The sequence below is a fragment of the Lissotriton helveticus genome, chromosome 10 (genome assembly GCF_964261635.1).
Source record: "Lissotriton helveticus chromosome 10, aLisHel1.1, whole genome shotgun sequence".
NCBI classification, from domain to species: Eukaryota; Metazoa; Chordata; class Amphibia; order Caudata; family Salamandridae; genus Lissotriton; species Lissotriton helveticus.
Window position 1 is genome coordinate 49,794,508 of NC_136071.1, and position 16,876 is coordinate 49,811,383.

The 16,876-nt window shown below is 44.2% G+C and overlaps 1 protein-coding gene across 10 annotated transcripts in view; it reads right to left on the minus strand.

Annotated features, from left to right (window-relative positions):
- The window catches only part of LOC144785024 (uncharacterized), a 409,707-nt gene that overhangs the window by 298,711 nt on the left and 94,120 nt on the right, over positions 1–16,876 (minus strand). The gene's annotated exons all lie outside the window — the stretch shown is intronic.

The window sequence follows — 16,876 nt, forward strand, 5'->3', positions numbered from 1 at the left end:
TCACCATATTACAGCTTTTCCGCCGCGGTTGTAAGCCAACCGCGGCGGAAAAGCTGCGGACGGAAACCAGGACCCACCAGCCATCCTAATGTGGCGGTGGGTCTTTGGTGGGTCCGCTGCGGTTTTTCCGCATCCTCCGGGCCAGCGGTGGCTTCCGCCGGCCCGGAGGATGCGGAAAAAACGCAATCCTAATGAGCCCCTATGTGTGTATGAGGCACAGAGCTTTGAGCTCAACCTTCCACTTGACCTGTAGCCACTGGAGAGATTTCAGTGCTGGTGTGATGTGGTCAGCTCTTTTTAGACAAACAATGGGGAGACTTGAATAGCCATGCCCTTCTGGGAATTCACCATTATTTTGGGCTGGCAGCCTCCACAGCACCATCAGCCTGGCAGAAGGCATCTGCAAAGGCAGATGTCACGTGGTGGTGAGATAGTGCAATGAGACAGGCAGATGAAAGAGTTATTTTGCTCATTCTTGATATAAGGATGAATGAGAGAGGAGAGTCAAAATCCTTTGCAGATAAAGCAGAAAGCCTTTCATAACGAAGCACTCTGGGTTCCTCGGTGCTGACCAACATGAACTTCCTTTTAGCAGATGAAGTTGAGGTTCATCCATTGATGGGCACGGGGGCACTTCATTATTGTAGGCTAATGACTCTGGTACTTAGACATTTGGATGTAGGAAAGGGGGAAATTGACAGATGAAGCTCCTCACAGGGTGAAATGGTTAGCTCTCTAACTCTAATCACTTGCACTCAAATGAGAAAGACTAAAGGATTTTGAGCTGAGGAGTTAGTTGCAAGGATAGCAACATAGAGTTCTACGTAGGTAATCTCGGCAAGAAGAGGAAATATCTTATTGGTAACAAGCACATTAAAAGTTACAGATACAAAAGTTGGTAGAATTCTGAATAAAGACTAATAAGATACAAAGGAAAGCAATAACACTTGTTAGCAATATTAAACAACTGGGTGTCACTATGCATAACTGTTGAAATCCCATCCTCGTCGCCAGTGTTGAAGTTAAAAGAAAAATAGAACACTCCAGAGCAGGTAAGAGTGACCTTTATTCCGATCATCCGCTCTCCTCAAAATTACAGTGAAAACACCAACATAAAAAAAAAAAAAAATTCTAACCTGAACCCTCTTGTCAGGTTCTAAAGGGCAAGGCAGGGGAGGTGGTATGGAAGGTACCACTAGGGAACTCATATCAAGATTATAACAATAACCTTTTAAGTAAGGATAAGTCTTGGTTTTTTATATCTCAAAACTATCTCTAGATTCTTTGGGCATCATGAATAATAATAAAACCCTGTCTAGAGAACCTTGTCATATAATTTTAAAGGATATTACAGAAAAAATAAATCAAGAATAGAGAGATTGCCAAGTAGTAGCCAACATATCTTGACACAGAGCCGACCATGTCAAAATAGCTCTCATGGATTGTTCAAGAATGTAACCTCCAGCTTCAGTCTATAATTATGCAAACATGACCCATGAATTTGGAATAAAAATACAGGTGTCATGGTCCCAAGTCACCACTTTAGTCATAGATATTGATGCGTTGTTATCGGAAACAGGATTATCTGGGTATCTCAAAGACTCAGCCCAAGACTATCTATAAATTGCACATGACAAGCCCCCAGATGCATCAAGCATCCATTTTGCGATTCCTTATTAGCGAAAAATAAGGATTCGCTAATAAGGAATAGCAAAATGCTATGCATGAAGAAATCGCTAAAAAAATTGCGATTTCTTAATATTCCTTAATTGCGACTCGCAAATTGCGAGTCGCAATTAAGGAATACCTCCCCATTCATTCCTATGGGTCTAGAGGCCCATAGGAATGAATGGGAAGACATTCTCAATTTGCGATTCGCAATTAGCGAATCGCAAATTGAGAATGCAATTACATGGGTGCAGGGGTGTCCAAAGGACACCCTGTTGCACCCCTGAAATTAATCTGTGCACATTCTGAGAATCTGCCCCTTTGCGACCAGATTTTCCTTTCATGCATCTGGGCCAAGATTCTTAAAGTTATCAGCTCGTTTGTTTATTACAAAATGTAGTTTGATTACAGACGACAGCATAGATGTAAAAAAATCTGATCTAAAACCGAACAATCTAAAAGTCTGGCTCCTCTCCAAATAGCACGTGATTTTACAATGTTCAGAAACAAAAGGCACACGCATTTCAAGACATGATATTAGGTGGAAGCAATGTTGTAAACGTAATAGCCAATCAAACTATTCGTTTTTAGGGCATCAATGCAACACCTGCTTTCTGTTACAGTCTATTGCCTAAGGCAGTGAATAATTAATTGAGGCTGCGAGCTCATGCATCATGGAACATAAGAAAATACCATAGCTTGTTATGTCTACAGTGCAGAGTGGGGCTGAGCAGCCTTGAGAATTATAAGAGAAGGACATCCTGCATACTTACTACCAGAGGAAAGTAAACCTTACATTTCTATTAGAACGAAAACCACAGCTAAGTCATTAATTTTCATGATTTTCTGAAATAAAGAAAGACACATATACGTGGAAAGCCCGTACATCTTCTATACTACTATTATAAAGAGAGAACATGCACCTTTGAGCCAGGTAAACTCGGGAACCACAGCGCCAATCCACACACCCGATACATTGTAGAAATTGTCAGGGTGTGCAGATGGACATAGGCTATAAAAAATAAAAAATAAACATACATTTAAAAAAATAACTTTAAAAAAAAGTAGTGCCCTGAAAGTAGCGCCGGCCGCGACGCTGCTCTGGCCGCGACGTAGCGCGTGCGTGATGACGAGGAGGAGCGGCGGCCGGCGGACATGGAGCTATGGTGAAGTGAGGAGCGCGGGCGTGTCATGGCGAAGAGCAGCGGCGGTGAAGTGAACTTCGCGGGAAGGAGCGGCAGCACAGGTAAAGTAAAGGCTCAGGGCGGGAGGGAGTCGGGGCGGGAGGGGAGCAGGTGTGCACAGAGGGACAGGCGGGAGGGAGTCGGGGCGGGAGGGAGTCGGGGCGGGAGGGGGTCGGGCGGGAGGGGGTCGGACCGGGAGCGGGTGTACTGCCCCCAGCCCCTTTCTGCCCCAGGCAACGCTGGGGCGGGCTGCTAGTATAAAATAAACAGACACTATTTTCTACAGTAAATGTGAAGGATGTTCAGTGCAGTAGGCTGCATTCTAGTCGTGCTAACTATTGTGCACTTAAATTATTCAATATTTTCGAATAAATTAAAACTCTATTACACAAAAAATATAGATTTCACTAACTGGTGCACAACTGTTTGAAAACATGTCATTGAAATGTATGTGAACTACTTTTTAAATGCATGCATTAAAATACTTTGAAGAATTTTAAAATTGCATTTGTTCATGATGAAAATATTTGTAACACTAATTGTAAGCTGGGTAACAACACTAATACTTTAATTTTGCTTTTGAAATATTAAACAAATTGCTTCTTGTGGCAACACCATGCTCTACTGTTGTGGAAATGAAAAGCTGAGAACAAAACTACATTTTTTTTTAGGGGCATTATGAACCAATGTAAAGATAACTGCACTCTTGGCAATGATTTACTTCACCTTACCTGACCTGTATATGTTGCTTCGGCATGGTTTTTCCTAGGATTATTATTCACATTGAAATTGATCTAGGTTGATTAATTTTGGGATGAGTAATTTCATGGTCTTATTTTTTCTTTTACTTAATGTTTGTAAGTCTCGGTTAGTTTATTTTACTGGAAAACAAACTCTAATTTTCAGATGTACTTTTTTATTTAAAAAAAGATATATATTTTCTATAGCATCTTGCCTTTTCTTAATTTTTTCTTTTTTCACTTATACTCTATGACTTTACCTTTTAATTGTATCTTCTTGTTTTATCTTATTTTCCTCTACATTATTTCTGTATTTGTTTAAGATAACCCTTACCCATAACATTACTTTTAACATTTTCTATTTACTTCCTTTATTTTTCTTACATCGATTTCAGTAACCCACGATTTTTGTTTTCTAAGGTAATTCAACCTTCAAAAAACACTATTTAATGCGACTCAGAAAATACAGAGCAGGTGCAAGACTTCTGAGACAGGGACTTATCAGTGCAATTAGAGCTGTGCGTAGGAAGGTTTTCGGTAATAAAATGAGCCATCTGGGTAGTCATGATTTCAATTACAATCTCTCTTTCTTGTTCCTGGTCCCTCCAGACAAGAGAGTAAAAAGAATATTCCTTTGCTTCGTGTTCAACTTTGTTTCACTCACTACAAATGTTTTACTGTGTTTGTTCAACATACATCGGCACAAAAATATATTTTTCTTATGAACAGTTCTTTAAAAATATCTCAAAATACCTATTTTTATTCTTTTTATTTGTAGTGAGCATTATAATACAAAGAGTACCATGTTTGAAGGTGCAGATCATAAAGCAAGGATTAAAATAGGAGAGCATAAAAAACTATGGAAAAATACAAGTGGAGCACAATAAAACCAAAACACCTAAATCTGCATGTTATGATGTATTTTCAAAAGCAGCATTTTCGATGGGAGGTAATCATCGCACTTGTTAAATTCCCATGCCTGTGGTGTAAGTGAAAGGCCAGCAGGGCTGGAGTAGAGCCATTCAGTGACATCCTGGTTCACATGAACATGAACTCGCCAGCATGTCAGATCAGTGACTAGTGCCCTCGCTAATGAGCTGTGTATAATATGCACCTTATAGGTTTGAAACATCAAAAGGCCAACTCAGACACCAACAGGGCGGTGGCCGATAAAATGAGTGCATTTGGAAAGAAAGTACATCATCAAGGGAAAACAAACAACTGTATCACTACATTAATCAATCAAAGATACACCAGAGATGAGCAAGCGAGGCAGCTCTGGTTCCAACACAAAACACAACAGGAGCTATACAAGTGTTTTTTTTTTCTATATTTATGTCTGTCATTCAGTCAGTTCTACTTCCTTATAAAAGATTTTTTTAAAACAGTGCACCTACTTTGGTCACCTGTGGACAACACTTCAGCAGGGCTGGACTGGCTACCGGGCAGTTGTGTGTGCTGCCGAGGTGGGGGCTGATTTCGTTGATAGGGACCTGCGTGTGAAAAACGAAATTCGTTTTGCTTTTTTTATTTCAATGCGCACGCAGGTCCCCATCAACGAAATAAGCCCCCACCACAGAGAAATTAGCCCCCAGCTCGGCAGCACACACAACTGCCCGGTAGCCAGTCCGGCCCTGCACTTCAGAAGTGCATTTATTCAAAAAGGCCAGAAAAATCCAAACCCCGGCAGAAGCGCAGCGCCTCTGGAAGACATGAAAGAAAGATGAAAGTTTTACAGAGGATATTGCAGCTCCTAGAGACTCCTAAAGCTAGGGAACCATTGCTCTTGTACTACAGAGCTCTATGTCTTGGTGTTGAGTGCTGTTAGTAACTGGTTTGTCCAAGAACCTCATGACAAGACTCAGTGAGAGCTTCTGACAGGGATATCACTGGTCCCCATCCATGTCCTGCTGCTGCAGCTCTCTGGTCCCAGCACAGCTCATCTAAAATACCTCATTTTGGACCACCATGAATCTGACCCTGTGTGTTCCTGTCTTCATGGTACATGAATCCACACCCCGCTGTGCCAATCGAATGTATGACATAATATCGACAGACAGAATATCTACATACAAAAATATCGACACAAAAATATCGAAATCAAAAATATCGAAATTATATCTACATAATGGTAAGTACAAAAATATCGAAAAAATAATATTGTTGTACAAAAATATCGAAATTAAAAATATCGTTTTTTTAAATGTATTAATAATAATTTAAAATTAATTTAAAAATACATATAATTTTACAAATATTAACGCATGTTTTTACAACGCAGATACTTTTACAACGCATACCATTACAACGTAAGTATTGGTAAGTATATAATAATTTTTTCTGTAAATTAATTAAAATTAATATAATATAATTTAATTTAATTTAATTTAATTAATTTAATTGAAATTTAATTTTACTTAAATTTTTACACTGTACCCCTGTACCCCAAAAACCCAAAACTGACCCTGAACCCTAAAAATACCCCTTTACCAAAAAACTAAAAACTGACCCTGAACCCTAAAAATACCCCTTTACCCAAAAACTAAAAACTGACCCTGAATCCTAAAAATACCCCTTTACCCAAAAACTAAAAACTGACCCTGAACCCTAAAAATACCCCTTTACCCAAAAACTAAAAACTGACCCTGTACCCTAAAAATACCCCTTTACCCAAAACCTAAAAACTGACCCTTAACCCTAAAAATACCCCTTTACCCAAAAACTAAAAACTGACCCTGAACCCTAAAAATACCCCTTTACCCAAAAACTAAAAACTGACCCTGAACCCTAAAAATACCCCTTTACCCAAAAACTAAAAACTGACCCTGAACCCTAAAAATACCCCTTGACCCAAAAACCCAAAACGATAACATTTTAAATATAATTATATACTTACCAATACTTACGTTGTAATGGTATGCGTTGTAAAGGTATCTGCGTTGTAAAAAAATGCGTTGTAAATGCATGCGTTGTAATAGTTTTTGCGTTGTAAAAGTTTCGTTGTAATGGTAGTGCGTTGTAAAAGTTGCGTTGTAATGGTTGTTTCCCTATAAACACACAACCCACTACACATAAATAAATGAAATCATTTAATCACTTAATAATTATTAATTACCAATTAATTATTAATTAACAATATCAAAAAATAATAAATTAAAAATATTAACACATTAACTCTAATTAATTTAATTTACTACTTAATATTTAATTACAAATTAATTATTAATTAACAATAACACTAAATTAAATATATTAGCACAATAAATCTAATTAATGTAATTAACTAATTAACATTAATTAATTACCAATTAATTATTAATTAACAATAACAATAAATTATATATCTTAGCACATTAAATCTAATTAATTTAATTAACTAATTAATATTAATTATTTACCAATTAATTATTAATTAACAATAACACTAAATTAAATATATTACCACATTAAATCTAATTAATGTAATTAACTAATTAGTTTCAATTAATTACAAATTAATTATTAATTAAAAAATATTTAAAAATATATATTAATTATTTAATTATTATTAAATTACTTCCCACCCTATTCCCCTATAAACCCACAACCCGCTCTAATACTAAAACGCAAAATGTTAACATAATTATTAATTTTCAAACATACATTTCTAAACATATTTAGCAAACATATAAACAACATAATAAAATACATAACACTAAACAACAAAATTTCGATATTACTAACATACATACCTTAATCTCGATATTCTGTCTGTCGATATTATGGCACATCGATATACTATACCATCGATATTAAAACATCGATATTATTGTATATCGATATTTTAATTTCGATATTTTGTCTGACTACCGTGCCAATCAATGCGCCCCACTCCAAATCTGCTGTACCTACTGAGCTCTGCCTTAATCCTGAAATAGAAGTCCACTGTTATTAACTCTCATACAGAGACCCCAGAAAAGCTGTGATGATGCTTCTCGCTCTGCCCTGCAGAACCTACAGCTCCCCCAAAGTACCTCAATCATGACCAGCAAACCTTACAGCAACTTTTGGATCCAGGCGATTGTTCCAGGGCATCTGAATCCTGTTATGCAGCACCAATTGTGTTGATACTGGAATCCAGACAGTTCTACAACTGCATCCCAATACTGGCTGCAGTACCAATGTCTTTTCAGAATCGGGGCCTGCCAATCCTTGCCAGTGCATCTCATGTATGTATGTATGCATGCATGCATGTATATGATACTTCTGCGGTGCAAACCTAGGTGAAAAGTGGAGCTGCACCGGTAAAAGACAAAAACATAGCCAACAAACAATTGTAGGGGTAGCTGATTTCTAGGAGCAAAAGTAGACTGTTACTACATCATTCTTTAAAGGGGTGGGTCTTCTATACTAAATTGGAGCAACATTGGGGCAGTCCTGATCGAAACGAGAATATCATTCCAAAACCAGGATGCAGAGACACACAGTGTCCCAGACAATACAGTTGCCTTGTGTTTTTTTTTTGCACTTCTTTGGTCCAGTCTGATGTTTGCTTTGCTTCAGGTGTGCCAAGAGTCACCAGAAATGAGCATCACAATCAGAAAAACAAAAAAGATTTGGGAGGATTGCTTGAATTAACCTCTGCCACTGGTAATTACTCTGGGCATCAGTCTGTTTATCACTTTTTTTACCCACCATTTTACCTTAGACAGTACCAGCCAAAGGCAAATCATCTGGTTCTTCCTAATTGTGCTGTGTGGCATCAGGGTATGCTGCGATCAATCAATCAATCGATCAGGACATTTGTTAAGCGCACTACATACCCGTGAGGGTCTCAAGGCGCTGGTGGGGGGTGAGAGTTGCTGCTACTGATCGAAGAGCCAGGTCTTGAGGAGTCTTCTGTTGGTGGGGAGGGTGTTCCAGGTCTTGGCGGCGAGGTGGGAGAAGGATCTGCCGCTGGCAGTCCTTCTTCGGATGCGGGGGACTGTGGAGAGGCCGGCGGGGCGGAACTTGCGGTTAGGGGCGTAGAAGCTCAGTTGACTGTTGAGGTACGCTGGGCCGGCGTTGTGGAGGGCCTTCTGTGTGTGGATGAGGAGCGATTACATTAACTACAAGCTAAGCACCGAGCTGACAATATATTACTATGTATGTTGGTGAAATGTTACATTTCGAGCTCTTGCCAATCCACTCTCCCTCCCTAACAAGCCTTTGAGTACTGAAAGGGTGTTTGCACAGCCACAGTGGGTCGAACCCCAAGAACACCAGTGGCATATGGCCTCGACCACCACTGTTAGGGCCAGTAGACCTTGTCTGCCCAGTGGCTATCTTGGGGTCTTCCACATGAAAAAGAGGGCAGAATGAGAGGGAGGTGCAGGCAAGATGAATGAGGAGTCACATAAGTGGGAAAGATAGAGGGTCAAGAGAGAAGAACAAGAGCGAGGTGCGGAAGGAATGAAGAGCAACGCACAGGCAAAGGTGGAGAGGTGGGAGGAACAACAGCAAACACATTCAGAGAGAGAAAGTGTAAGGAGCAGTAAGGAGCTATGAGCAGACAGAAGAAAAGAAAGAGTAAGGGGAAGTAACAATCTACAAGTTGAAGACAAGGCCTCTGGTTGTAAAACAGTCCCTCATGAAACGTAATGCAAGCATAGCGTTGGAGGTGGAAAATACACTATGACAGCTAACTGCATGAGGGGACAAGGATAAAGTCCTCTTTGTTGACCCAAGATATAATTGACTTGGGGCCATATGTATGAAGCTCAAATGGGTTCGCAAACGCCGAAATTCGCAGAATTTTGGCGTTTGCGAACTAATTTTCGCTAAATGGTATGTATGTAGCAAATTTGAGTGCAAAATAAGGAATCGCAAATTTGCGATTCCTTATTTTGCAATTGCATTTAAGGAATCGCAAATGTTGCGATTCCTCAAATGCAATGTATGAAGCACCCAAGTTGTGCGATTACTCATTAGGAAATCGCAAATTCCAGGGAGGAGCTTAGCGCGCATCCAAGATGGTCGCGTGAGCTCAGAGCTCCCGGACCCTCGCCACCTCCACCGGTTATCCTGCACTTTATCCTGATTTGGACGACGGGCTTTTGTGGTCGTGACCCTGCTGATCATTTCCTCGTTTCCGCATTTCGTCTAGGCTCCCGGGAGCCGGAAATATGGACTTTTGACCGTTTTTGGCCTGCTCCATGGTACTGCCCCGGGCTTGATTTCCCTGCCAGCCGGGTGGTAATTGAATAACAACGGCACGCGTGACTCTCCCCTGCCCGGTCTCCAACTTTCGGTTTCGGTTCTAGTGCCTCCACCTCATGGACTCTGCCTTGGTTGCCTAGGTGATTTGATCCTCACACCTGGCCCGCAGGCGCTTGGCTGTCCTGGTTGTCCCTGCTTATTGACTGGTGGCTGGCCTTTACCGATTCTCCGACTTGCTGAGGGCACTTCGAGTGTAGCCATTTTCACTCGGTCTCAGAGTACCCCTCGGGGCGCACGACCCAAAATGGCCACCAAGCCCGAGGGAGAAAGACGCAAGACCAGACCGGCGGCTCGAGGAGGCTCTGTGCAGTCCAACGTCATGGATCGATACACCCTCACTAAGGGCTCTCCGGGTGGACCGAGTAAACCCCCTGTCAACCTTGGGGACGACTCCCTGTTGGATGGAGATCTGTCGTTGAAAGACGTCATGGGCGCCATTAATGGGATGAAGGCCACGCTAGGACAGCAATACGAGGCCCTGACCCATAAGTTGGACACAGTTGCCATAGATGTCACCCTGATCAGGGCGGACCTTGCGAAGACTAACGAGAAGGTCAAATCCCTAGATCTGAAGACATCTAGCCTTATTACCGACGTCTCCGAACTACAGACTGAAGTTGGTAACCTGAGGTCCGCCCGTGACTACCTATCCCGGCGCCTGGATGATTTTGAAGGCCGCGCCCGACGGAACAACGTCCGACTGGTCGGGGTACCGGAGACGACGGATTCGTCATCGGTGGATCTACTAGTGGAGGACCTTGTCCTGAATCACTTAGCGCCCAAAGGCCTTAGCAAGTTCTTTGCAGTAGAACGGGCCCACCGTATTCCAGGTGGCCCGCCTAAACTTGGAGCTCCCCCACGGCCCATCATCGCACGGATCTTTAACTTTCGTGACAGAGACGTGATCCTCCAGGCTTCCCGCACATCGGGCCCTACGGCTTATGAGAATGCTTCGGTTAACTTCTACCCGGACTTCACCCAGCAGGTCCAGAAGCAACGCCTTGGATTTCAGGGAGTGAAGAGGAGACTGCGGGACAGAGACATGAAATATGCCATGCTTTTCCCGGCTCGCCTGCGTGTGGTCTACAATGATAGAACATTTTTCTTTGACCATCCTGGAGCAGCCAGCGACTGGCTGGACTCGCTGCCCCCTCGAGATCAATTTGACTGTCCTGATCACTCCGGTGGTGCGGGGGACGGCCCGGTGGAGCAGGAATGAGGAGCGAACTCGGCTCCCGGGCCGCCATGTTGACTTTCGGCAGTGGTTTGATGCTGCGCAACTATTGTTTGCTATTGTGTTGTCAGAACGGGGTGTGGGCGGGGGTCGGGTGTATCTTCCTCCTCTGGGGTTCTTTTCGTAGATTAGTTATATATTAGGGCGACAGGCACACTGCAAGTTGGGGTGGCTCTTGAGTCTTACGCAGGGGTGCGGGGTGGGGGGTATGACGATGTTTTGGGTGTTCCGATTTTTGTTTTTCTGTTTTCTTCAAGGCACTGTACTGATGATCTTCTGTATTTACGTGTTGCGTTGGGGGTGGGGGGGGCCTTGGGGTGGCCTGTGGGATGGGGGATAGGGGACTACGTATACTGTGTTGGAACGTCAATGGGTTGGGTGATAGAATTAAGAGGGGGGTAGTTTTGCAGATGCTGCGACGCTTGTCTCCGGATGTGGTTTTGCTTCAGGAGACGCATCTGCTCGGCAACACGTGCCATGCACTGAATAGGCGTGGCTATCGTCTCATTGCACACTCAGGTTTCACTTCTGGCTCCAGGGGCGTGGGTATTATGGTTCGGACCTCCCTCCCTCTCGCTGTAGATGATATTTTACTTGATGATAGAGGGCGGTACGCCGCAATTGTTGGGCGTTGGGAGGGGAAGGTGATCACTATGTTTTCTGTCTATATACCTCCGGGCCTCCAAACTACGACTTATGCCGATCTGGGGAGAGTGATTCTGGGGGTCCCCGAAGGTTTGCTGGTGATTGGGGGGGATCTCAATTCGGTAGTGTCTGGGACATTTGACCGTTACCCTCCCCGTGTTATCGCACAATCTCAATCCTGGTTGGGGGACTTCCTGGAGGCGCTGGGGCTGGCTGATTGCTGGCGTTTACATCATCCTGGGCAACGCCAATACACATTTCACTCTGGGGCCCACGGTAGCCTTTCGAGACTTGATTACGTACTGATGCCCTCCTCCCAGGCTTCCCTTATAGGAGAGGTTAAACATCTAGCCAGGGGTATTTCGGATCATTCCCCGTTGTGGTTGGTTGTGAATGCACATCTGGGTTCGGAGGGTCGTCTCGCCCCGATTAACCCGTGATACCTCCGCGATCCTAAGATCAGGAAGGAACTCCTTGCAGCGATCACTCACTACTTTGCTGACAACGTTGGTTCAGTGACCTCTTCTGTTTCTCTATGGGAAGCGTACAAAACAGTAATTCGAGGCCAGGCCCTCTCATCGATTGGCCATGTTAAGAGATGTAGGCGGGAGGAGGTCGTCCGTCTTGAATCTGAAGTTTCCGCCCTTGAAGGGGAGTTGGATTCTGGGGTCTCCCCTGAGAAGCTGCACCTTCTAAACCTGAAACAACTTGAATATAGAGCGCTGGTGACTGATTCTGCGAAAGAGATGGGTCGTGAACGGCAGGGGCGGCTGTATGATGTGGGCGATAAGGCTGGGAAATTGCTGGCTTGGTTGGATAGGAGAGAATGCGCGAGTCGAGTAGTTCCTGTTGTGGTGGATGAAAATGGTGTGGATGTCACTGATCCAGCTGGAATCGTGACGCGTTTTGCTGACTATTTTCGAGTGGTGTACTCCTCGGTGTCCGATCGGCCGGAGCGGGACTCCCACTTGCTTCTACGACATATATCGCTCCCATGCCTGTCTGATCAAGAGAGGGATCTATTGGACGCTCCGCCCACTGCGGATGAGATTGCGACCGCTATCCACTCGATTCGCTCGGGCGGGCCTCGGGCCCGAATGGGCTCCCCATTGAACTTTATAAGCTCTGTCCGGACGTCCTGGCGCCGTATCTCCGATCGATGTTCTTGGAGTCACTGGAGGCGGGATTTCTTCCTCCTTACCAAAGACTGGCCTCCATTGTAGTTATCCATAAGGAGGGCAAGCCGCGTGACCGTTGTGAATCCTTTAGACCTATTTCCCTGATAAATGCTGAACCTAAGATCCTAGCTAAGGTCATTGCTAATCGTCTGGTGTCTGTTATAGGCGATCTGATTCACCCGGACCAGTCCGGCTTTATCCCGCACCGAAACACGGCACTTAACCTTCGGCGACTGCATGGAGTCCTCGCGAGAGCGGGGACTCTGCGGGAGCCGGCCATCTTGGCGTCCTTGGACGCCACCATGGCGTTTGACACGATTGAATGGCCTTATCTTTGGGCGGTCCTCAGTAAATTCGGTTTTGGACCCGCCTTTATTCGCTGGGTGCAATTGCTCTATGCTGACCCCTTAGCCAGGGTGGTGGTGAATGGGCGGGCCTCGACCCCCTTTGCTCTTGGTAGGGGGACACGCCAGGGTTGTCCTTTGTCCCCGCTCTTGTTTGCCCTAGCTCTGGAACCACTGGCGGCTTGGTTGAGATGGGAACCGTCCTTGAGGGGAATTAGATGGTCCCCGGACTTTGAGGATCGGATATCTCTGTACGCAGACGATATACTTTTATACCTTACGTCACCTCGAAAGTCGTTAATCGTCCTTTTTGATGTTTTGACTTCCTTTCATAAAAATTCCGGTCTAGTTATCAACTGGTCAAAATCCTGTATCTATGTTCTTTCCGGTGACACTCCGCTTTTGCCACGTGGATGTCCCATCTCGGTGGCGCTGGAGGGTTTTAGGTATCTGGGGATCTTTATTACCTTGGACCCCGTACTTCGATATAAACGCAACTTGCTGCCCCCCCTCCAGCGCCTCCGTGCGGATGTTGGAACGTGGAGTCGGCTTCCTCTTTCTCCTCTGGGACGAGCGGCGTTGTTTAAGATGATGTCGCTCCCCCGATTTCTCTATGCGCTTCAGAATTCGCTTGATGTTGTACCGGCTAGCTATTTTCGGGAGATCGAGGGCCTCCAGAGGCAGTTGCTATGGGGAGGCCGGTCTCGCATTGCCCTTTCTAAGCTTACACTCCCGTGGTACGATGGCGGCATCGCTCTCCCTGACATCCGTCGCTACTACTGGGCCTCTCAGCTGGGGGCCATCAATCATGGCACCTACACTCCTTCGCCAAATCCGGCCTTTGCGATGGATAAATGGTTGTTGCCCGGTGGTGACTACAACAAGGCTCTGTATGCGAAGTCAACTGTCGGGTCACTTACGGGGCCCACCAAAACAGTCGTGCAGGTGTGGCATCGGGCCACGGCTGCTACAGGCTGGGCTGATAAGTTGACCCGTGCCACGCCGCTTTATGCCTCGGATAAACTTGGCTCCCTCTGGCGGTCGAAGGGGTTCGATCGTTGGGACATGATTGGGATCAGCAAGGTTGATGATGTATGGATCAAAGGTAGGGTCAAGTCGTTTGATGAAATGAAAGTTGAATATGGGTTGAATGATAGAGAATCCTTTCGATATGCGCAGGTCCGACACGCGGTCCGGTCTGTTTTCCCCCTGGGCTCGGATGTTCCGGAAGCGTCCCCGCTTGAGGATCGGATACTGGATGGGCATGTCCCTGATAGCACGATCTCCCTCCTTTATAAAAAGTTAATCAATATTAGGATTGATCTATTGGATAGCCTTCGGGAGTTGTGGACTAGTGATGGTCTGGAGTTGGATGATGAGGACTGGCGGGATGCGCTCTCTTCTCCTAAGGAGGTAGCTATTCCGGCACGCCTTCGATTTGTCCAGCTCAAAATTCTTCATAGGGTTTATGTGACTGGTCCGCGTCTGGTGCGCATGGGATTCTCGGCGGATGGATTGTGCAGACGTGGTTGCGGTATGGTGGCCACGTTCCTACATATCATTTGGGAATGCCCTGCTGTACTACACTATTGGAATCGCGTGCATGAAGTAATGAGTGAGGTTACGGGTGTGCGGTTGCAGCCTGAAGCGCGGAGATGTTTGTTGAATGTTTGGGAACCGAATGATTGTACCCAAGCGCAGCTTCGATGGGTGACACTGGGTAACATGATAGCCAAGCTTGACATTGCCCAGCTTTGGGGCGCTCAGAGGCCTCCTACGGTTCTGGCATGGCAACAGAACATGGACTGGTCCATGTTTCGTGAAAAGACTGTGTATGTCTCCCGAGGCAGACCTGGCAAGTGGGGGAAAATTTGGACTCAATGGAACGTGTACCGTGGAGATATATGTACCCCCCCCTTTCGGATTTTGATACCGACTTGTTTTCCTCCCAGCCTGATGTTTCCTCCGCAGCAGTATAGATGTATTGATTGTTTCTGTTCTCTTTCTCTTCCCCCCCATCCCACAATATATTTTGAATGCGATACTGTTAGCTGTACGTTTGTACCCCCCCCCCCCGCGAAACCACATGATGACATGCTTGTACTGGACTGCCTTGTTTTCTTTTGTTTCTCTATTTTCTTGTTTTTTATATTCAATAAAAAGTTTTCAACAAAAAAAAAGAAATCGCAAATTACCACCAACTTGAAGTTGGTGGTAATTTGCGATTTCTTTCACAAAAGCACTTTTTTGCATTTGTGAAGGTGCCTTGTGGCGCACATACATGCCCTTAGGGCATGTATGTGCACAATATGCGCACACATGTGAATTTCAGGGGTGCATCAGGGTGTCCTCATGACACCTTTGAAATTATTCTCAATTTGTGATTCTCAAATTGCGAATCGCAAATTGAGAATAACTTCACATTCATTCCTAGGGGCCTCCTGGCCCATAGATATGAATGGGAAATTATTCCTTAATTGCAATTTGCAAATCGCAATTAAGGAATTTTAAGAAATCGCCAAAAAAAACACAATTTTCTACATTCATACCAATTTGCAAATCTCAAATAGCGATTTCTAAAAAAATCGCTATTTGAGATTCGCAAATCTGGATGTTGATACATCTGCCTCAAAGTCTCAAGCCGGTGGCTGAAAGAGGCTGCTCAAAAAAGTCAAAGGTAACAAAAGAGAATGACCCAAAGCTCACTCTTAGTATATCAAGGGCAGTAGGTGCTTTTGACAGCTGCACTATCAAACCCCAGACCTATAAATGATCCATGTTTCAATACAGATAAGAGTTCAAGGAAGGGAGGGAAATGTAATGACAAAAGAGCGAGCTGGAAACTGTTGCGGCCTCCGCAAACCAGAAAACAGTTTAAGTGAAGAATTTGCACCTGTTTCTGGAAAATTCCTTCCCAAATGTGCATTGCGTAGGCTGTCAGCCATTGGGGAAACACCCTCGAGTTTCAGAAACACTTGATATGTTCTGGTTGAGTAGCACCTAAATGCTGAATGAGACACCATCCACCTTGCTTCCACTTTTGAAAATGAAGTCTTGTGATTAGGGTCAATCTCACAGAACAGAAGACCCGAGTTTATGGTTATATAAATATATATATATATATATATATATATATATATATATATATATATATATATATATATATATATATCAGAATCCAGCACTCCCCAGCTCCGGAAGATATATATATCACCTACTGGCGGTCGCCAGTAGGTGGTTATAGTTAGGACCTAGTTTCCATAGGAAAAGTATTTTTTGACTATATATATTTAAAAATTTAAAAAATTTGCACACGGCAGCCCTGCCTTAAGGGGACCACGGGATGAGGAACTGTTCCGTAATCTGACAGCGCGGCGAATCAGATGGAGCAACTTGTACCAATCCTACTTAAGGACTTGTAAATAGCTGTAAAATATTGATTTTGGCGCTTGGGACACACTCAGGGATATATTTGTATGCTCGACCACATGACCCATAATGCAATGTGATACTACATGAGGCCCACGAGGGGGCCAACAAACCAATAAAAGCATAACAATCAAAGAGAGCACTCATCGCGGCACTTCACTACGGCAAGCAGCCTTTGAAAATGAGGTTTACAGCAAGCAGCCTCTGAAAAAGAGGT